The sequence below is a fragment of the Xiphophorus hellerii genome, chromosome 22 (genome assembly GCF_003331165.1).
Source record: "Xiphophorus hellerii strain 12219 chromosome 22, Xiphophorus_hellerii-4.1, whole genome shotgun sequence".
In the NCBI taxonomy this organism is placed as follows: domain Eukaryota; kingdom Metazoa; phylum Chordata; class Actinopteri; order Cyprinodontiformes; family Poeciliidae; genus Xiphophorus; species Xiphophorus hellerii.
The window spans coordinates 23292888-23315412 of NC_045693.1; the positions used below are offsets into that span (position 1 = coordinate 23292888).

Genomic DNA, 22525 nt, shown 5'->3' on the forward strand with positions numbered 1-22525 from the left:
TACACTCATTATTGATATTGATCCTAATTTTGTATTTAATCATATATATATATATATATATATATATATATATATATATATATATATATATATATACATATATATATATATATATATATATATATATATATATATATATATATATATATATATATATATATATATTCCAGATAGAGTGACAACTCTACAGACTGCTGAGATGAAATGTAAAAAACCGTCTGCACGAGTTTGAGGTTTGCGCAGATTTTCTCCTCTGGCACAGGTACAAAATTACATACTGCAGGCATTTCCCATAATATTCCCCCTACCAGAGCCCAGAGCTGCTCAGTAAACCACAAACATATTCATGGAAACAGGTTTCTAGGAGCCATTTTCACTCGATGAAATTCCATTTAGTCAATTATAATTAGGAAAAAAATGAATGCTTTTTCTTACCATAAACAAGGTTTTGGCATAATTTAGGATAGATGACCACTTTTCTTACTGGTAACATCTAATTTAAGTTTGTTGGTTTTCCCGCAAGGACCCTTAAAACACAACCCATAAAGTTTCAGTTGGGTCAGTTTTATTTTGGGGCTATAAAAGCCTGAAAGTCCACTAACTCCATCACAAAACTTCTTTCTTCTGAGAGGATGAGAACAAATAAAAAGGGCTGCTTGCTCCAAAAATAAAATGTGTCAACACTGACTGTAATATCCAGGTGCTCAAACAGAAAAAAAACTGTCCTCTGCAGAAAAGTTTTATAGCCAAATAAAACAAAGATTGAGCTGTGACAAGAAGTGTGTTTGGAGGAGTAAAAGCTGAGAAAACTCTGTCCAACAAGCACTGGCGTCGTAGCATCATTTACTGCCAGTGATACTGATGAATTGCAAAAAGTAGTTGAATAATAGAGAAGGAGAACTACCTCCAGATTCTTCAACTCCACCTCAAAACTACAGCTAAATGGTTGAAACGCCGGGTGGCCAACAAAATAACGATCCCAAACGTACATCAAAACAAGTTTTTGAATATATAGGGCAGAGTAACATAAACTTCTGGAATGGCGCCAACATCGGCACTGGTAGAAATGTGTAGACTGTGTTTTAAAGCTGCATCATGTGCAGCAAATTAACCAACTTAAATGAACTTGGCTCTGACAAGAAGAGCAGTCAAAGATCCAGCCAGAAAGCTGCCAGAAGCACATCGACGAATATATGTAAACTTCTGATTGTCACGGTAACGGTAGCGTTGATATTTTACACCAGAACTTCTTGCTGTGAAAAAATGTACAATTATTTGATATAAAACCATAAAATAATTCACAATAAAAGATTTTGTTCAGGCCTTTTTTTCCCCACAGATTGAACCACTGCAGCACTGCATTGTTCTAGACTAGTCTACATGGTTAAGCTTTCTGGGACCAAATAACACAAGCTTTATTAAGAAAGATAAATCATAATTTGATAACTGTCACCCATTGCTTTTCACCCTAAATCTCTCTTTCTCATTACTATGTCAGATTACAACAGATCTCCCCGTTTCTCGCAACAGGAATGCCACTCCTTGCAGCAAAACAACATTCATCATTTCTATTGCTTAAGATTTAGCTGCTTCTTTTAGCCATCATTGCTCCCAGTAGTTGCTATTAATGAGTTGTCTATGCTGCCCTTCAGCTATGTTTGTACACCCAGTAAACACCATCATCGAGTGGAAGTGATGCTGTTGCCATGAATGTGTTTGTGGTTTACTGAGCAGCTCTGGGCTCTGGTAGGGGGGGATAATCAGACAGAGAAAGAGGAAAACAACTGTCAAGAGTTTTCCTGGGGTCTGTTGATTGGCTGAATAGATCAATCTACAATGCCTCGCCTTCTTTCTTCTTTTGTCATCACAACGATTATCACACTGAGAAGAGAGACGACAAGACAATTAGACACCAAAGAGGTGAGGCAGAACAAAGATAAAATAGCTCAGAAAACAGAAAAAGGAGAAATGGATGACAGGGAGCGCTGACTAGTGGAGGTGGGCTAAGACATTCCTGGAAACAGAATAAAAAGAACAGGAGATGTGGCTACATCTGCAAGAGTAAAAAAAAATGTTTCAAGAGAAGGAAGTGAAGAATTTACATATTCTGACAGGTGGAATATGTTCCAGTGTTATTAAAAACAGTAAGTCTGGCTTTAAATGTTTAAATTAGCTGAGGGCAGAGGTTTATAGTTAAAAACAATGGAAAAGTTTAATGTTTTCTCATCTCTAAGAGAGAAAAAGTGATGATGTCTCCAGGGAAATGACCTCATATATGCACGACATGCAAGTAATTGTAACCTTTTACTTATTTATTTTTTCTATCACAACCACATGTTTCATAGAACACTAAAAGGGGTTCATAATCGGAAAGTAGAAAGAAAATTATACAGTTTTCCTTTTTTTTTGCCTTTTTTCTCCAAAACGCAAAAATCCATTGTAGATAAATTGTCTTCTGAAGTCACGCAGTCTTAGTGAACTATTAGTGAACAAAACGGTGTGACGAAGACCAAGGAACACAGCAGACAGCTCAGTGAGGAAGGTGGGGAGAAGGAGGTTACGAACAATATCCTACATTTGTACCGTCAAAGGACAACTGTTCAAGCCAAAAATGGAAAATGAAAAGAAATCGCTCAGCTGAAGCCCATGGGAAGTCTGGAAGAGCTGCAGCAACCCACAGCTCAGGTGGTTACAATATATCTATAAGAAGCAACACACACACAGAGGAGGGTCATCTTGTCAGATCAGAGCAACACTGAACATTTGAGCCGATTCCGTTTGGAAACATATCACCAGATATGGCTCTACAAACGCTATCACAACTGAGCAACATGGTGCTCACATAATCAGCTCAGCTGATACAAAGTTCCACCAGGTGTTTGCTAATTGCAGCTGGCTAGTCTGAAGGAGCAGAGTGGAGGAGTTGTGTGAGAGAAGTGCTCTGGGAGAGGGGAGCTTGTAAGTTTGGAAAGTGCAGCTCTGAGGAGGAGCTTCGTCTTTGAAGGCGGAGCTAGGTCCACCCAGGCGTTTTGTACAGCTGGACAGCTGCCGCGGGAGATTGAAGGATTTCTCAAACATGCACGAAAGAATCTGGGCAACACTCCAGGTATGTTTTTGATGAGGGAATCGCAACATTACATGACGTAAAGGTCCTAAAAGTCAACAATATATAATACTGCCTCTTTACAGTACAACCACAGCGACATTTTTTTTTGAATTATATTAGATTGTCCCAGACCAATCATGTCTTATTTTCCTCTCACACAGTTACAATTGTGTGGTTGTCCGTCACCATGGAGATTTGGGAATACAATGTGACAAATGTGAAAAAGTTCAAGTGTTACAAACACTGTACCAAATTACCATTCACACCAAAATTTCGAGGTGTACAAAGTTTTACCATTTATAATATAAAAGCAGTCCGAACTCAAAGACAAGCTGATTGCCGGCAGCCAGCTAGGCTTGATTGGTGGGCTTGGTGCTGACATATTTCAGACAAAATAATTATTGTATCAAATCATTCTGCTTTTTCTCCTACAGTTGAATAAGTCAGCGCAATTAATGACACTCGTGTACCTAACAATGGGGAAACAGCGAGCGCCAATTCGGCTGATCGTTCACACACGCCTGTGGGAGCTCAAGCTGTGTTCATATTCCCACAAATCTGTCTCTGAGGGCCCACAGCAGACCACCAGTAGACACTTCTTACCTCTGGAAATGATTGCCATGCAGCAGAGCTGCTGGTGAGTGTTGTGTCTCAGTTTGACCTTATTAGGGATAATTTCGACAAACTCTCGTGCCTATTTCCATCTACCATTTAGATCTGCAATCAAAGAGCCTCTGAAGCGCGGACAGTCCCCCAGCTGTGTGACAGCGGGAGGCTGAAGCTGCTGCAGCTGAAAGAATTAGGGACTCGCTGGAACTTTTCTCTAAAATAATTGCCCCATGATGACAGAGTCATTCCAGGGCTTTATGTAAAAGAGTGACTCACTTTTCTTGGCTTTGCAGAGATCGGAGAGAAGAGTCTTTTGGTTTTTTTCCCCCCTCCAAACCCAGTGGTGCTGGGGCTGATTCCAGCACCAGTCAGAAAATTAGCAGTTGGAAGTGCTGCTCACTGTGTTGACATTTTAATTTGAACACAGGATTGTCCAAAATGATTGTTTCACACTCGAATAAATCCACGGTTTTTATTATTGTATACAAAGACAGAGAAACACAAATAAACTAGGTAGTAGACATTATGTGTGGATGGATTTGGTCTGCCTAAAACTGACTGACTTTAATTTGTTAGTTTGTCGTTTTTAGCGTGTTTCTGATGCAGCCAAGCCTAAATTATTCACACAAATTCAGGTTTAAATTTGCATTAATTCAACAAAGATCTCCGTCGCTTAAAGGAAATGAAACGGGGATTTCTCAAAAGGCTAGTTATGTAAAGCAAAAGAACAGTTTTTTTTTGCCTTCTTCTTTGCAAAATATCTCAATCCCAGTCAAAATGGACAGAGAATTACTGCGTGCATCATTGTTTATGTCTTCCCAATTAGATGCAGGTCTGAACTTTGGCAGGGCCATTCTAACGCATGGTTAAGTGGTTGGAGCAGGACCAAAATGCAACAGAAATTTGGGACCAGCATGTTAATTGGAAGACTTTTAATTAAAAATGAAAAGAAACAAGAAACTTACTTACAAAGGGTCCCCTAACATCAAACCAGGTGGCGATAATCAAGCACCAAACAGAAGAAGCCAAGGAGATTAAATACAAAAGAGATGACCATTGACATGAGAGCCAGGTGAGTTTCACCAGTGGGATGTTGAACAGCTGTGGGAAAGAATGAGGAGAATAAACTGAAGGAGGGAGACTAATTAATCAAAGAACAGAGAGAGAAAACCTCCTTTTGCTAACATTAGAATAGCCTACATGAACAAAGAATACCACAAAATAACTAGAAAGCTTAACTTCCAATTATAGAAGGATATTTTTTTTAATATCATAAACAACTACTCTTCATGGTTTCAGTCATTTTAAATTAGGAAGCACCTTTGAGTTTCATCTGATCAGCTCTAAAGATGGGCAGAGCAAACAGAAGAACTACAGACGGATCCGAATGCAGCGATACAGGAGACAGAGAGCGAGATGAAAGCGTTTCCCAGGCGACCTGTCTTCAGGTCTTTCTAACATGGCTTGGATCGATACTGCAAACCTTGCTGTTTTGTTTCTGACACCCACTCCATAATGCTTCCCCCCCCCCCACTCTCTGCAAAAAAGCAGAACCCGAGGAGGGTCAGAGCAATTCCTCTGACGGTAAAAGTGCAAGCCAGTTAGCAGCTGTCTGCAAATCCTACCTGGCTTTGTTTTAATCTGCTGATTAAGTCTGAGGAGCTTACAAAAGATTTGACAAGTAGTCAAAATCTTTTCTCTCCAGCAGTTTTTTTTTTTTTTTTTTTTTTTTTTTTTTTTTTTTTTTTTTTTTTTTTTTTTTTTTTTTGTTTTTTTTTTTTTTGACAGGACTTGCGTTTAGATTATCAAAACTCCTACTTTCATGTCGCTACTTTTCATTTTAAAACAAGAGGTATTTCACAACTGTTAGAACTAATTACTCCTCCATGGGCTGCCATCTTATCGTGGTGGAGGGGTTTGAGTGTCCCAATGATCCTAGGAGCTATGCTGTCTGGGGCTTCATGCCCCTGGTAGGGTCACCCAAGGCAGACAGGTCCTAGGTGAGGGACCAGACAAAGAGCAGCCCAAAGACCCCAATGATGAAGGAAAACTTTGGACTTGGTGTTCCCTCGCCCGGACGCGGGTCACCGGGGCCCCACTCTGGAGCCAGGCCTGGAGGGGGGGCACGATGGCGAGCGTCTGGTGGCCGGGCTTTTACCCATGGAGCCCGGCCGGGCTCAGCCCGAAGAGGAAACATGGGCCCCCCCTCCCATGGGCCCACCACCCGTGGGAGGGGCCAAAGGGGTCGGGTGCAGTGTGGGATGGGTGGCAGCAGAGGGAGGGGACCCTGGCGGTCCGATCCTCGGTTGCAGAAACTGGCTCTTGGGACGTGGAATGTCACCTCTCTGGTGGGGAAGGAGCCGGAGCTAGTGCGTGAGGTCGAGAGGTTCCGGCTAGAAATAGTCGGTCTCACCTCGACGCACGGCTCTGGTTCTGGAACCAGTCTCCTTGAGAGGGGCTGGACATACTTCCACTCTGGAGTTGCCCAAGGTGAGAGGCGTCGGGCAGGAGTGGGCATACTTGTTGCTCCCCATCTCGGCGCCTGTACGTTGGGGTTTACCCCGGTGAACGAGAGGGTAGCATCCCTCCGCCTACGGGTGGGGGGACGGGTTCTGACTGTCGTTTGTGCTTACGGGCCGAACGACAGTTCAGATTACCCACCCTTTTTGGAGTCCTTAGAGGGGGTACTGGAGAGTGCTCCTCCTGGGGACTCCCTTGTTCTGCTGGGGGACTTCAACGCTCACGTGGGCAATGACAGTGAGACCTGGAGGGGCGTGGTTGGGAGGAACGGCCCGCCCGACCTGAACTCGAGCGGTGTTCTGTTGCTGGACTTCTGTGCTCGCCATGGATTGTCCATAACGAACACCATGTTCAAGCATAAGGGTGTCCATATGTGCACTTGGCACCAGGACACCCTAGGCCGCAGTTCGATGATCGACTTTGTCATCGTTTCATCGGATCTGCGGCCGTATGTCTTGGACACTCGGGTGAAGAGAGGTGCGGAGCTGTCCACTGACCACTACCTGGTGGTGAGTTGGCTCCGGTGGTGGGGGCGAAAGCCGGTCAGACCTGGCAGGCCCAAACGTGTTGTGAGGGTCTGCTGGGAACGTCTGGCGGAATCCCCTGTGAGACGGAGCTTTAACTCCCATCTCCGGCAAAACTTCGAACACGTCCCGGGGGAGGTGGGGGACATGGAGTCTGAGTGGACCGTGTTCCGTGCCTCCATTGTCGAGGCGGCCGATCGGAGCTGTGGCCGCAAGGTTGTCGGTGCCTGTCGCGGCGGCAACCCTCGAACCCGCTGGTGGACACCTTCGGTGAGGGATGCCGTCAGGCTGAAGAAGGAGTCCTATCGGGCCTTTTTGGCCTGTGGGACTCCGGAAGCAGCTGATGGGTACCGGCGGGCGAAGCGGCATGCGGCTCGGGCGGTTGCTGAGGCAAAAACCCGGGCGTGGGAGGAGTTTGGAGAGGCCATGGAGAAAGACTTCCGTACGGCTTCGAGGCGATTCTGGTCCACCATCCGGCGTCTCAGGGGGGGGAAGCGGTGCAGCACCAACACTGTTTATAGTGGGGATGGTGTGCTGCTGACCTCTACTCGGGACGTTGTGGGCCGGTGGGCAGAGTACTTCGAAGACCTCCTCAATCCCACCAACATGCCTTCCACTGAGGAAGCGGAGCCTGGGGACTCTGGGTTGGGCTCTCCAATCTCTGGGGACGAGGTCGCCGAGGTGGTTAAAAAGCTCCTCGGTGGCAGGGCCCCGGGGGTGGATGAGATCCGCCCGGAGTTTCTTAAGGCTCTGGATGTTGTAGGGTTGTGTTGGTTGACGCGACTCTGCAATGTCGCATGGACATCGGGGGCAGTTCCCCTGGATTGGCAGACTGGGGTGGTGGTCCCCCTGTTCAAAAAGGGGGACCGGAGGGTGTGCTCCAATTATAGAGGGGTCACACTCTTAAGCCTCCCTGGCAAGGTCTATTCAGGGGTCCTGGAGAGGAGGGTCCGTCGGATAGTCGAACCTCGGATTCAGGAAGAGCAGTGTGGTTTTCGTCCTGGTCGTGGAACGCTGGACCAGCTCTACACCCTCGGCAGGGTCCTGGAGGGTGCATGGGAGTTCGCCCAACCAGTCTACATGTGTTTTGTGGACCTGGAGAAGGCGTTCGACCGTGTCCCTCGGGGAGCCCTGTGGGGGGTTCTCCGGGAGTATGGGGTACCGGGCCCTTTGATACGGGCTGTCAGGTCCCTGTATGACCGGTGTCAGAGTCTGGTCCGCATTGCCGGCAGTAAGTCGGGCTCGTTTCCGGTGAGAGTTGGACTCCGCCAGGGCTGCCCTTTGTCACCGATTCTGTTCATCACTTTCATGGACAGAATTTCCAGGCGCAGCCAAGGTGTTGAGGGGATCCGATTTGGTGGCCTTAGGATCTCATCTCTGCTTTTTGCAGACGATGTGGTCCTTTTGGCTTCATCAGATCGTGATCTGCAGCTCTCGCTGGAGCGGTTCGCAGCCGAGTGTGACGCGGCCGGGATGAGGATCAGTGCCTCCAAATCCGAGGCCATGGTCTTGAGCCGGAAAAGGGTAGAGTGCCTTCTCCGGGTCAGGGGGGGTGTCCTGCCCCAAGTGGAGGAGTTTAAGTATCTCGGGATCTTGTTCACGAATGGGGGAAGAAGGGAGCGGGAGATCGACAGGCGGATTGGCGCAGCGTCTGCTGTCAAGCGGGCGCTGTACCGGTCCGTCGTGGTGAAGAGAGAGCTGAGCCAAAAAGCGAAGCTCTCGATTTACCGGTCGATCTACGTTCCCACCCTCATCTATGGTCATGAGCTTTGGGTCATGACCGAAAGAACGAGATCGCGGATACAAGCGGCCGAAATGGGTTTTCTCCGTAGGGTGGCTGGGCTCTCCCTTAGAGATAGGGTGAGAAGCTCAGTCATCCGGGAGGGACTCAGAGTAGAGCCGCTGCTCCTTCACATCGAGAGGAGCCAGTTGAGGTGGCTCGGGCATCTGGTCAGGATGCCTCCTAGACGCCTCCCTGGTGAGGTGTTCCGGGCACGTCCCACCGGGAGGAGGCCCCGGGGAAGACCCAGGACACGCTGGAGGGACTATGTCTCTCGGCTGGCCTGGGAACGCCTCGGGATTCCCCCGGAGGAGCTAGAAGAAGTGGCTGGGGAGAGGGAAGTCTGGGCCTCCCTTCTGAAGCTGCTACCCCCGCGACCCGACCTCGGATAAGCGGAAGAAGATGGATGGATGGATGGATGGATAGAACTAATTATATATTTAGCAAAGTTTTATAGATATTCAGACACGTGCTACACAACAAACGTCAGACAAGAAGATGTCCTACCGTAGGACATCTTCAATACCTTGAGGACTATCTTCCATGTGGGTGGATTTTGGTCACGGGATGTGTTGTATTGACTCTCCAAGTCAGGTCGACCCTCAGTGTTTAGAGGGTTCCTGTGGGACATATGGGGACAAATCGTGCCATTTTGGTCAGAGGGAGTTTGTATTGACTTTTCAAGAGTGTGGTAGTTCCACAGTTTTTGGGGAGGCATCATGCAGGACATGTATTGTAATAAATTGCATTTTATCTGTACAACAAGTTTTATAAAGCCAAATCAAACACAAAGTGCTTTACATTTGTGTTTGATAGGCAGCATGAGTGGGTTTTCTCCGGGCGCTCCGGTTTCCTGCCACAGCCCAAAAAAAAAAAGGAAATTGGCCTTAAGATGGAGTGTTATAAGCCAATAAAATATTATTTTTGTCATACATGTTTTCAAACATGTTAAGTCACTTAAAAATCTAAAACACTGCACGAAAAGACGCGAGCGCACTGTTTTTAGCCACAGCAGCAAGAGCTGTACCATAAACAAGACGCAAAAGTTAAAATATCTGCGAGCTACTGGTGCAACTACCGAGTTTTGTTGTGTGCCGTTGTGTACAGTAATTAGACCAGCTGTTGTTTCTACAAATTAAAGTCCAAAACCTTTTCTTTCCAAATGTAAAAGTGTCACCTCTCCACATAAAAAAACCCACAGAACAAGTCACAGTCAGCCTACGAGTACAACATTTGACATGGAATCTTCCAAGGAATCAGAAAAAAACGTTTTGCAAAACATCTTTGGCCCTCTCGTAGTAAACAGCGTAATGGCTGGCCTGCCGTAGGAGCCTGGTAGAGGAGAGTTAATATGTGCATAAAATGGAACCATGTGGAGCTGAGGGCATTGCGGCTGAACATTAAAGTTACTTTCAGCTCATGTAAGTTTAATTCTCATTGACATGGAGAAATGTAGCTGTGAGCCACACCACGTTCAGTGGAATTAAAATCACCAAATTGCATCCACCACAAAAATAATCCCGCTGTGCGGTCTGCCCGTATATCCGTCCGTCAGTCAGGCTGGAAGCGCTCTGTTTCCTCACTGAGGGTCAGGGACAGTGATGGGTCATTATCCAGCAGCAACATTCTCCAGAAAATAAGCCCAACAATGATTTCTCACTGAGAGAAACGGCTGCAGAGGCTTAATGATGAAAAACTGCACGTATTGGCGCGAAGACTTCTCAGTGCTGCCAAATTTGCAAAAGTGCTGATCTAACAACACCTTCCGCTGCAGGTAATTCCAACTTTTAGCTTTGAATTAGACGTGTGACTTTTGTGAGAAGCACTTTCCGTGGGAATCGCTAAAGAGGACATTTTGCAAAGAAAAGGGTCACATGCAAACCTTCTTTCCCAGCAAAAAACCTGCAGAACAACTTAAATTCACCTTCACAATGTTCAGTTTCAATTCAATTTCACACACTCACCATAATGAATCTGAGGCGACTCTGGAATATACATTTGTCCCAAGAAGAAGTATGAGTAAAGCAATGTGTTGTTTCTTCTGAGTTTTAGATTTAATCAACGATCATGGCGTATGCAGATCACTCTGGTACCTTTTTAATTTCCAGTTGCCTTTGTTAAAAAACAAGAACTAATGAGAGGACATTGAAACAAAGGAGTGGAGCAGTTTTGTTAGTTTCCTGGGTTGTTTTGAGGTTTGTTTATTATTCTTCAGTCTTATTTTTGTTTTAGTTTAGTTCAGTCCTTCTCAGTTTATTTCTTGTCTCTCAGTTTTTTGTTACGCTAGTTTAATTATGTTTCTCTAGGTCGAGTTATTCCTTAGTGTTGGAATTATTTCCAAGTCCCCTGTGTACTCTCCCTCATCCCCTGTGACATTTTCTCTCACATCTACAATGAGTTAGCCAATCAGTCCAGGTCCATTGTTCCACATTCACTCTCCCAGTATTTAAACACTTCTGTTGCTGCTTCCTATTACACCCCATGATGTCCCAGATTTACCACGTTTGCGTTTGTTGGTATGAATTGCTAACCCGTTCTGGAATCCTGTTTATGTTTGGCTCTGGTTTTGTTTTGTTTTTTCTGCATTCAAACTTCATGACAGACTTTTTTTGTTTTTTGGTCCTCAGATGAAAGTTGAGAAATAAACAGGAAAAGCACAGCTCATAAGTAGGCAACACGGTAAGTATTAAAGGTAAAAAAATATATATCTATAATGCGAGAGGCGGGGTACACCCTGGACAGGTCGCCAGTCTGTCGCAGGGCAACACAATATATATATATATATATATATATATATATATATATATACACAAAAAAAACAAGCACAAAATACATTGTGCTTGTAAAATGTGAAAAAAGAAAATCATGTAGGGTAAATGTTTGTACCAATATTTCTTGAAGTTTGTTAGTTTCCTGGGTTATATATATATATATATATATATATATATATATATATATATATATATATATATATTCCTGACCATTATCAAAACATTAGAAGTTTTGGATTTTCAGATTATTCTGAAGCACATTAATTAAATTCAACCAGCTCAAATTGACTCTCTGTCAGCAACATCATAAAACCTGAGTTTCTTACTAGGCACAAAAACACTGCAATGCAGTGCAGCTGTTACGTCAGAAAACATCTGTGTGTGATTTATCTCAAAGCAAATATCGTCATAATCATGAAACGGTGCCCTGCTACCTATCCACCTAGCTAAACTAACACACCCATTCCTTCAACCACTATAAGATATACATCATCGCCATTAGTTGCACATTGTTTGAGTTATTTAAAGTGACAGTACAATAAACAGTGAAGCCACCCTTCATGCCGTGTGCTTAAACTCTATGGAAGTCATATAACATCCCCAGCATAAAGGTGATAAAAGCCCCCTTTCATGCTCATGCACACACATAAATGCACCGTCTCTCCCATTTGAAATTATTTTCCAATGGAACTAATTTGACCTTTGAGCCACTTGGAGTGCTGTCACAGCTCAGTGCAGCAAGAAAATTGGAAGATATCCTTTATAGTCACACATAAAACTTCCTCGCCTTCTTTTCACGACCACCTACACGCACGGTTAGATAAAAAAAAAGAAAGAAATAACTTACAAATTCATACGCAGCAATAATGGCACGAGTTACCAAATGTAAGCATATTGTCATATAAGGGAGAAGGCAATGGGCTGTGTTATGCAACAAGAATAAAGCTTTTAAACTCCAGGACACGTGGGGACTTTAGCAGTATTTTCTTCTTAACTCCCTCAAATGTTTGCCATGTCTACTGACAATACACGCAATCATGAAACCACTCACTGACGTGAGCGGGGTTCACAATATGAAACCTTGTTCAGTTAATGGTCTATTTGTTCCTATTCCCTGAGTTTTACAGCGCTCTCAGTAGCATGCCTGAGTTATCACACAAACATCCAGAACTTTAACTGGAACAGTGATGATTTTGCAGTTCTACCATGACACGGTACACACACCTACACTCAAACAGAGGTACTATGTCTTTATGAACAGATCCCAGCCAAAAGCTAGAAGCGATAAGTTAAGAACCATAAGCTGCAGCGGGGGAAAGCATGAGAGTTTGAAAATATACTGGGATGGTTTTGCAGGACCAAAATTACGTTTGAAAAGTATTCCATGTTCAGTGATGGATTTGCTGGTCACTGGATGTACCGTAGTTGTTCTTCTCTTTCTTTTCTTTTCTTGTTTTACCTTTGGTAGTTTGCTCTGCTGTCCTCATTTGGGTCAACATGACCTGTCTGTCCACTTTACTTAATTAAATTCAGTTAATTTATTTTTCAGTCGAATAAAAGAGTCACATAAAAACAATAGTAATAAACAATTGCAGCTGGCTTACGTTGAATGATCGTTATCAGGTTGCCATTCACCTGACAGAGAATATGGATTCCTGATTTCCATGAAAACAGAATCTAACAGAAACTAATCACACAAGCGTTGTCACAGATAGTGATCATCTCCACGGCCTGGCTCCCCACAGACAGCTTAATTTTCAAATTCACTAGATAGAGATCCATAGTTTTTGTCCTCCATTATGTTTAGTCCTTCAGTATCCATGTGTTCTTAACTGTATGGGCTTTTTGTGAGCCTTCTGTGACTGTAGATGCAGAAGGGCATTGAGGGTTTAAGGACCACTCGTAAATACACATTACATGCAAAGCTGGTTATGAAAAACAAAACTTATCTCTTATTATTATGTGAACATTTCATTGAAGTCTTGGTACAAAGTTCCTAAAATAGAAAATGATGCATTTTATCACATGCTGTTTAGATTTGTTCCAGAACCAGCAATGAGTCCGGAGGTTTTTAAATGTATTATTTTGTTAGAAATGTCAAAGAATGTCTATTTCACTGAGAAATGATATCATTAGAAGGTCCTTAAACGTGCCATTACACCTGTCTGCATGTCTCAAACATCTCTAGTGGCAAAAGAAATTAAAAAAATAGTGAAGGAGAACAAGAGCAAACTCTACTCATTCTAAATCACTTTGTAAGCCCAAAACAAAATATGGCTTCCCCCAGGCAGATATGTTGTCAATGGAAAAAGAGTTGTATTACTTCTAGATAATTATCTTATCTCAAGAAAACCAAAAGAAAAATATACTACACGACAAGAAGACACAGGGTTTTTTTTAACCTTCAAAAAAATAAGTAATCAACTCTTCTTTCACAAATCCACCACCTAGTCATAAGTCCAGTGCTGCATTTCAAGCTATTCTGGCAAAAGGACACAGGATTTGAGACAAGCTTGGCCATTCACTCGAATCAGAGTCTGATTTCCAGCTGAAACAAGTGATTGCATGTGACAGATGGTCCACAAAAAGTTCTAGTTTACTACTGTATGTGCAGTAAGTTTAAAGACATTTAAGGACCAAGGAAAGCACAAAAGACCAAACATTTATCATCTATTTTCTTAAAACCTGTGCATCAACATAAAACCTGCAAAACATTTTGTTCTACGGTAGCAATCAGAGGAAAAGGCCGTAGTTAAGATAGAAATGGGTTGCTTTAAGCAGGTTCCAATCAGTTGCTGTTGCTTTTTCATGTGTTTTTTTTTCTTTCTTTTCAGCAATCACCTCTTTTGTGATCAGTATTGATAAGGCAGACAATTTCTTCTTGTGGCTGTTGTTTTTTTTTACAGCACCAAATTCTCTTGCAATTATATCGTACCTTTTTTTTTTTTTTTACAATAAAAGATGAATTTAAAATTACTACTTTTGAGACACTATCCCTCTTTACCCTGAATAATGCAACTATCATCATCATGTTGTGCCTGAATTGTTAAAAGAAGTTTCATTTTGATATCACTCTTTATTTATTACAGGTTATAGGCCTAGCAGGGGTGTCAAACTCCAGTCCTCGAGGGCCGCAGTCCTGCAACTTTTAGATGTGCTGCACCACACCTGAATAGAATAATTAGGTCATTAGCAAGACGCCGGAGAACTGATCTACACAAGGAGGAGGTAATTAAGCCATTCCATTCCAGTGTTTTGTACCTGTGGCACATCTAAAGACTGTAGGTCTGCGGCCCTCAAGGACTGGAGTTTGAGACCCCTGGCCTAGAGAATGCTATATTGTAAGCAGCACAACATGGTATTTAGGTAGTGGGTCATTGTTTTGGACAAATGATTTACAGCCGGTGGGAAAATTGACACAGGTTAAAGCAACGCTAAGAAACCAGCTGAAATCTGTTAGTATTCAGAAAGCACTCTGGTTGCAACTCAGTATCAGCTAGTTTAATAACTCATGGTCTATAAAACTCTCGCAATCCCCAAAAAAGTGCACAGAGTGGTGAAATTGATGAAAGCACAAAGACCTTCACAAGAATGTCTGACTGTTGCAAAATGCAAGAAGTAGATGCATTTTGGAGCCGTTTCTGTTGGTGTTGTTTGTAATCCAGAAGTGTAAAGAGAAAATCAAGTTGGTAAAGAGTTTGTGACGTTTACAGGGGAGTAAATCATATTGTGGGTTGTCTTACAGCCCTATGGTACCGGTAGACTTCGAATGACGGAAAGAAGTATAAATAATGAACTCGATCCGGATGTTCTTGAAACAAGTGTTGATTTTCAGGCAAATGGCTTTAAACATGCAACCAATGTGTCTCTTAAGTGGGTTCAGAGATCTAACAGATACATTAGAAATATACTGCAAGGAGAAAACATCAGTGTGTTCACCACTCAACTGGTTACTTCATAATCTTAACGCACAGATTGAAAGCGGACAAAAAAAAACAACATATGTGTGGCTCAGAACAAGTCTGTGTGTTTGGCTTCTCAACTAATCCTTGCCTTTATTAGATGTATTATCCCATCATGTTTAAAGAGGGGAGGTGGGGAGGCAGGAGTTATATATTCAGAGAGGGATACGTTTTAAAGGCCTGACTGTGTGGGAGCCATTAACCATAGAGCCATGTTATTATGTGCCTGTCACCTCAATCATAAGTGGAACTATTGTGGGCCCCTCTGCACGGACGGCCATATGTGGCGTTTATGCAGAACTATTCAAGTAGATGGAGGAACGTCAAGTCTTTGAGCTTACTGCAAGCAAAGTACTTGAATAAATTATATGCTTGCTTACAGAATAAAAAGCAAATCAGATTTTTTTTTCTTTGCCCGGATCTTTCTAGGCACTCCTGGGTGAGCATTCTGAATGGCACAAACAATACAATGATTAGACTCAATAAGAACAATTTGACTTATTTATCCTGGTTTATTTATTTAAATTTGTTGTTTCCGAAGAGCTTCGGTCGTATGTTTCGAGTCATTTTAAGAAAAGCCTCATGCGGCCAAGTTGCTCATCTGTGAAGTCGATGTGGCTAAACAGGTGAAGTCAATCCACAGTTGATATCTGGCTCAGGGTTGCCGGCCACCGAGCTGTTTTGGCTTGCAGGTTTGAAATGAAAAGCAAATCATGCAGCACACCTCCCTTGAAGCAATGCTCTCAGAGCCCCGACCGCAATGCAGGATTTCCATATACAAGTGCAGAGTGACGCAGCACTCAGCAACTTCTGCTTAGTATGTGTGAGTTGTCAGCAAAGAATCGCAGTGGTTTTACACTGACATCTACTCCAGAGACGTCCAAGGACATGATGCAAAAAAAATAACATTTTCTATTTTAATGGGAAAGAGCAAATATATTTCCTTCTGTCATAAATCTCTAGAAGTTATAAATCCAGACATAAAACTGATTGAAGATGTCAGTAGCAGCGTTTCTATTAACCACAGAATAGAGCAAAAGTGAAATTAGGAAAATAAATATGCTTAATGGAAAGATGCCAATTTTTAAAACACTCATGTTTTGTGCAGGGATGAGGTGGTTTTCCAGGTGTATCATAATGGAGGTATTTCGCGAAACTTCAATAGCCAGTAGATGTCTGCTGGCAAAAACCCCAAAGAAGACGACAGGAAGTAGTATAGGATAATGGTTTGGTTTTGATTATTTTCCACCAGAGCTCACACAGCATCGCACAGTTCATAAAAAGTTGTCATTTGTTCATGGTGAATTCATAGCTCTTCTATGAAATTGCCAACTTCAGTTTCCCCAAAACGCTGCATATACGTAGCCACTCCCATGTATAAGGGAGCTGTTGCTCCAACGCCTGAATTGGGCGCCAACGTCTATGAGTTATGAATATAATTCATGTATCTGTTTACGTCGCTGTCGGGATTTTTAATGACTTATCATGTGGACAAGCTTATTCACGTATGATTTTAATTGAATTTCTTATTTAGTGTAAACGGCGCAATTCAAAATTTTATTTTTTCTTTTTACATCAGCAGAATATAGACAAAGATTTGCGCACATTTGTAACTGAAACTCAGCTAGTGCCCAGTTGGGCGAAAAAATATAATTCTAAAATCAGGCTATTTGTTGATTTAATTGCCGATCATCCTCAAATAAGGAATTTGTCACTTAAGCAGTGCTGAATGCAAAGCCCCTCATTTCCAGGGCTGCACTTGAAAATGTTCAATATGCAGACATTAGAGCTCAGTTTTACAGGGAACTCCTTCAGTTAAGCAAAATTACACCTTTTTTCCAACCAATTCAAGGATTTTATTAAAATGAAATTATGCTACGAAATGGAAGCATGGTTGTAATACCTGATGGAGTTCTTTCAAAAACGAGCATCTATAGGGGTGAAGGTCAGAGCAGCTCTAAAACAGCAGACGGCCGATTAACTGTGATCTTTCACAGGATCGTTCTTAAGCAGCGCTTTTAACCATACAGATTTATAATTAAAATCACCCCCATTGCTAAGAAACCTGAATGTTTGATGCTTCCAGTCACTCAAAGACACAATATAATATACATCAACTGTTAATGAAGTGTTACAGTAAAGTCATTGTGCTTTGACAGGATTAGCTTAAGGTTTAATGACATAGCAGTAATTACCATAATGTGATTTCTCTAGACTGACTTACTGACATTTACATAACCCATCCATTACATAACACAACTTAATAAGTTTCTAGGCTGGAAAATGAGAAACATTGCCAGAATAATCTATGTGGCTGGAGCCAGCAGTCAAATATAAGATTTTACTCTGCACATTGTAGGGATTGACCAGTGATAGGCTAAATAATGCTTTTTTGTTTCCCTGACTCTCAGATTTCAAAATTCCTTGTGCCGTTTTCTTTCGTTGTTTCCTTACTCAATATGATGTTATGTTTATAGCAGCTGCTCTGACCCACATGCAGAAACCCTCAGACAAACAGTTTTAAAAATGTATTTACAAAAAAAAGTGAAACTGTAAGAGTCTGCAACAGGAGGCGCCGGGAGAGCGGAAGGTTCAGCACAGCTGAGAATGAACAGGTCCGTCCGTTTGGTCCGATCTGGAGCGCGGCGGAGGGCGGAGCTGGTTTGAGCACAGTGGAGCAGTCAAGGAGAAGAGACGGGTCAAAGTTGCCAGCCAGGTAAGGGTTTGTCCGGAAGGTTCTTGGTGGGTGCGAATCACCTACGGGTCCGGGGAATAATTTGGACAGAGATGCGGGTTTTCATCTAGGAGACTTTGATAGGAAAGCAAAAACAAAACCAATCAACATCAAGCAGATCGCTAGTAAAGCACAGGAGGAGGCCAGAGGTTACAGCGAGGGTTACCGCTCTGGCGTCGGAGGGCTGGCAGCAGTCTCTTCTTATACTGCGCTGATGCTGATGACTCGTAGGTGCGCTGAGACGCACCTGCAAGCTCCTGCTCACCAACCGCGCTCCCTGACGTCATCTGGTGGAGAACTGATAGGGTTAGGGTTTTGCCTCATTGAAAACTAATCTAGAGTGTTGCTTTGATTCTTTCATTCATGTTTAAGAAATACTTTAATCTCCTGTGGCAACCATTCAGCTGTGCAAAACGCCAGGGTGGACCTAGCCCCACCTTCGAGTCGCAGCTCCTCCTTGGAGCTTCCGCCTCAGAGCAACCTTACCCCATGTCTCCCCCACTCAGCTCCTTCGGACTAGCCAGCAGCAATTAGCAAACGCCTGGTGGAACTGCACATCTGCTGAGCTCATCATACAAGCTGGTCCTCAATGCAACGCTGGCAAAGACGTTGTTAAAAGGTTAATAGAGGAGCCATGTTGTGGTGACTTCCTGAAAGCGGAGTTTCAGAAAGAGCAGGAGTTTTAAAGAGAGAGAGAACCGATTTCAAGGCTTCAAATTGCAAAGTGAAAATTCTTTAAAATCATATGTAATATGTAACATTTTTAAAACAACTGAAGGTGATATGAATGTGCTATAAAATTGCACTATGTGCCTAAAAAAAAATACATAATACAGCCACATTACAATTAAACAGATGCCAACACCGCAACCCACACTGCCATCTCACTGCAAGCTCAACTCAGAAGTTAGCAGCTCTATAAAACATCCTGGCAGCCAACGCCCTGCAGCCGACCAGCAGCTACTGGTGAAGATAAATGTGTTTGTCCCGCCAATTGAGGACTGCTTCTCTGTGAGACATCACCCTGCAGCTGAGCTCCTGATCAGTGGACTCACTTAAGCGTTGGTGGTAGCATGTGTAATTCATAGAGGAAGCTATTGCAAACTGATCAAAAGTGACATGTGCTTGCATTTACATTCAGACATTGTGGAGGTAAAAAGAAAAACAGATCTCTACACTTGCAGTAGAGACTGCTAGGGTCCTTAGCAACAGGACGTTCCGGCATAAGAAAATGTTACATTATTGCATGAATCAGCAGGGAGTTTAATTAACTCGGTCGCAATTAAAATGAACTTTGACCAAAATATAAAACAACTAATGTAAAAATCTACAGCTATTCTTACTTGAAATAATAGTCTTAGTTCTACAAACTGTTTTGTCTATCCCGTTTTGTATTCTTTCTACAAATTAAACTCCGCCGTTTATTTTCATTTTTTTCCTTTTTAACACAAAACATCTTAAAGAGCGCCATGAGACACATGGAAGCTGGACCCGGACACAGCCTAAAGCAACAGAGGAGCCCGCAAACCATCTGTCTCGAGCCGAGGAATTATCACAGCTACAAGGAGCGTTCAGCTGGTCGGACGACTTCGTTGGCAGCTGTTGCAGAATTCAGAGTCACCCTCCAGAGGAGGCAGCGTATTTATGGCGCTGGCTTTCATTGTGTTCTGCATCTCGCACCTACTGAGACTACAAACCCTCAATTTCCACAGCCATGTGGAGTTAATTAGTTTGAACCTTTTGTCTAGGCTCATGGTGTCAAATAAAAGCAAAAGAAAACAATTCATCAAGACTAATAGTCCGCTTGTCATTCAAACAGGACACACGGAATATGACATTTTTGTGCAGCATTGAAATAAATGAGGAAACATTTGGCTAAAGAGCGCTGCGTTCTGGCTGATGGGGGGACTTGCCAAGTTCTTTTTTGAAAATAGGAATTAACAAAATAGATGATGGTAATTAACAATTGAACACGTACTAATCAACTTAAGTTAATTAGTTTTGCTGTGTTTTATTAGTCAGTAGCATCAAAACAGCTGGGACAAAATCTACACTGGCAGATTGTTGTCAGGGGTTAAGCGCTTGTTTTTGTTACTGAGAGGCTCATATTGCTCTTTAACATGTGTTAAATTGAAAAAAAAAGAAAGTAGGAGAAATCTCAATGAAATGGACAAGTTTCTCTTTTAATAACAGACTCAAAGATAATGTAAGAGTTATTTTGAGAAAACTGGTAAAAAGATACTTTGAGTTTGTTGTTGTTGATGCCATGCTGATCATTTATATTCTGGGTGCCAATTTCCACATAGATTAGGGTTTTTCTGTTTGCTATATTTAACAAACATAGGATTTAGTATTCCTCTATTTAGTTTTATTCAAGAGTTTTGTGGTGCTACTGGTTTGTATTGACAGTAATTAAGCGGAAAACGGCCCAAAATATTTTTCCCCAGAAAGTTTTCAGAAGTTACAAAGCTACGGAGCCCTCTAGGGAACATGGGGAATTTTTTTCTTTTGCGTTCCCTCGCAATACTGTACTTCAGTTATGCAGCATAAGTGAATACTGTAAGTCTTTTTACGGTGGGCGCCGTACTTTCTGCTTTAATATAAGGTTATGTGAGGTTTTTTCATGAATGTTAGTATCTTTTTGTGAAATATCTGAAGTTTTATATCTTTCTTTAGGATAGAAAGGCACCTCAAACCTACGATATAAACAGAAACCTTCCGTAAGTAGGAAAGAAATAAAAATACATTATAATTTGGACTATTTCTGAGTTATTATCGCGGGTAATAAATCATCTGACAGTTTTGATTGCGTCTCTGTTGTGTTCGTAGTCTGAATGGTTTAAAGAGCTGCTTTCAGTGCCGCTCCATCTTAGCCTTAACAGACATAAATATGCAGTAAAAAATCGATTTTCAATCAGTGTTTTGCACCAAACATTAATAATAATAAACAAGTTTTCACTGAGGCTCTGTAAGAGCCATATGAATGAAATAAGTAATTATTGATATGACAGGAGCAGGCGGCTTTGACACTTATGTGTGTCGACGTGGGAGTGACGTCACCAGGTATGAATGGGAAGGATACTGGCTTTGTGTGTATGAGGAAGCGGTGAGCGGGGCGGTCAGTCCTTGCAAAGTTTGGAGCCTGATCATCAAAATGGAATAAATCGATAATTGTGACAGAACAAAGAAATTGTCATGTTGGGTTTTAATCGTCTGACCCACATGCAAGAACACCCACAGAACAAGGGAAATCAGTAAAATTATATTTATTGCAGAGAATGACAGTCAGAGAAAAAGGGGAAAAAACTGGTCCGGAGAGGATTCGATGCTTCTGGTTGGAGCTAAGGGTGAGAGAGTATGGTGAGTTCGATGACTGGAGGAAATGGTAAATTGCTGGAAAAAACTTAACGTTCTTACTTCAGCTGAGATGATACGGACCGGGGGGGGGGGAAGGTCTGAAGGATCCTGGGCGGATTACTTGAGGTCGAGTGTTGCTGCTTCGCTTATGGGGGTGGGGCAGCTCTGGAGGGCGGACGAGATCTGGGCGGGTTTCGTTATGGCCGGAGAGAGGAAGGCAGCGAGCGTGGAGATCCGATCACCAAGGTGGGATTCAGGGACTTGGGCATCCGGTGGGCAATAATCCACTGGCGTCACAAGGAGAGGTTCTGCGCTGGATTTCCACTAAGGGGTTCACAGCTTCTGTAGTGAGAGTTCCTATGGAGGCACAAAAAAAAACAAAGAATCACTAGAAATTCACAAAGTTTGATCACAGGAGAACTTCAGGTGGCCTGTAATACCAAAACTGGCAAAACACTCTGGCACTGGTGTGTAGGCTGCCTCCTCCTCTTATGCTCCTCCAAATGAGATCATGCAGTGCAGGTGATGAATATCAGCTGGTCCACGCCCTCCAGGAATGACTGCCAGGCGCCCCCTGAAGGATGGACAGGGAAACAGCAACCCCAACCACAGACAGGAAACACCCAGGAACCCAACAGAAATGGTTTGGAGTTGATTGATACACGGACAGATGAGATTCCCCGAGTTAATCCAGCGCGGCGTCATTACTTTGTTGTGTTTTTAATAATAAAAACTTGTTAATAGTAAAAACTGTTTGGTGCAAAACACTGATTGAAAATCGATTTTTTACTACATGTTTATGTCTGTTAAGGCTAAGATGGAGCGGCACTGAAAGCAGCTCTTTAAACCATTCAGACTACGAACACAACAGAGACACAGTCAAAACTGTCAGATGATTTATTACCCGCGATAATAACTCAGAAATAGTCCAAATTATAATGTATTTTTATTTCTTTCCTACTTACGGAAGGTTTCTGTTTATATCGTAGGTTTGTGGTGCCTTTCTATCCTAAAGAAAGATATAAAACTTCAGATATTTCACAAAAAGATACCAACATTCATGGAAAAACCTCACATAACCTTATATTAAAGCAGAAAGTACGGCGCCCACCGTAAGGAAGGCTTACAGTATTCAATTATGCTGCATAACTGACCAGTACAG

The 22525-nt window shown here is 42.7% G+C and overlaps 2 long non-coding RNA genes across 2 annotated transcripts in view; one reads left to right on the plus strand and one right to left on the minus strand.

Moving 5' to 3' along the window:
* Window positions 1-19798, plus strand: part of LOC116713253 (uncharacterized) — a 44509-nt gene extending 24711 nt beyond the window's left edge. Inside the window, exons 4-5 of the long non-coding RNA XR_004337836.1 lie at window positions 17842-17988; window positions 19470-19798. This is a non-coding gene — a long non-coding RNA (uncharacterized LOC116713253). The remainder of the gene's footprint in view (window positions 1-17841; window positions 17989-19469) is intronic.
* A 1459-nt stretch (window positions 19799-21257) lies between these two features.
* LOC116712822 (uncharacterized) lies at window positions 21258-21998 on the minus strand. The gene is made up of 3 exons (XR_004337688.1): window positions 21804-21998; window positions 21424-21720; window positions 21258-21347 (listed from the first exon to the last, which is right to left on the minus strand). It is a non-coding gene; the product is annotated as an uncharacterized LOC116712822 (long non-coding RNA).
* Window positions 21999-22525: the final 527 nt, after the last annotated feature.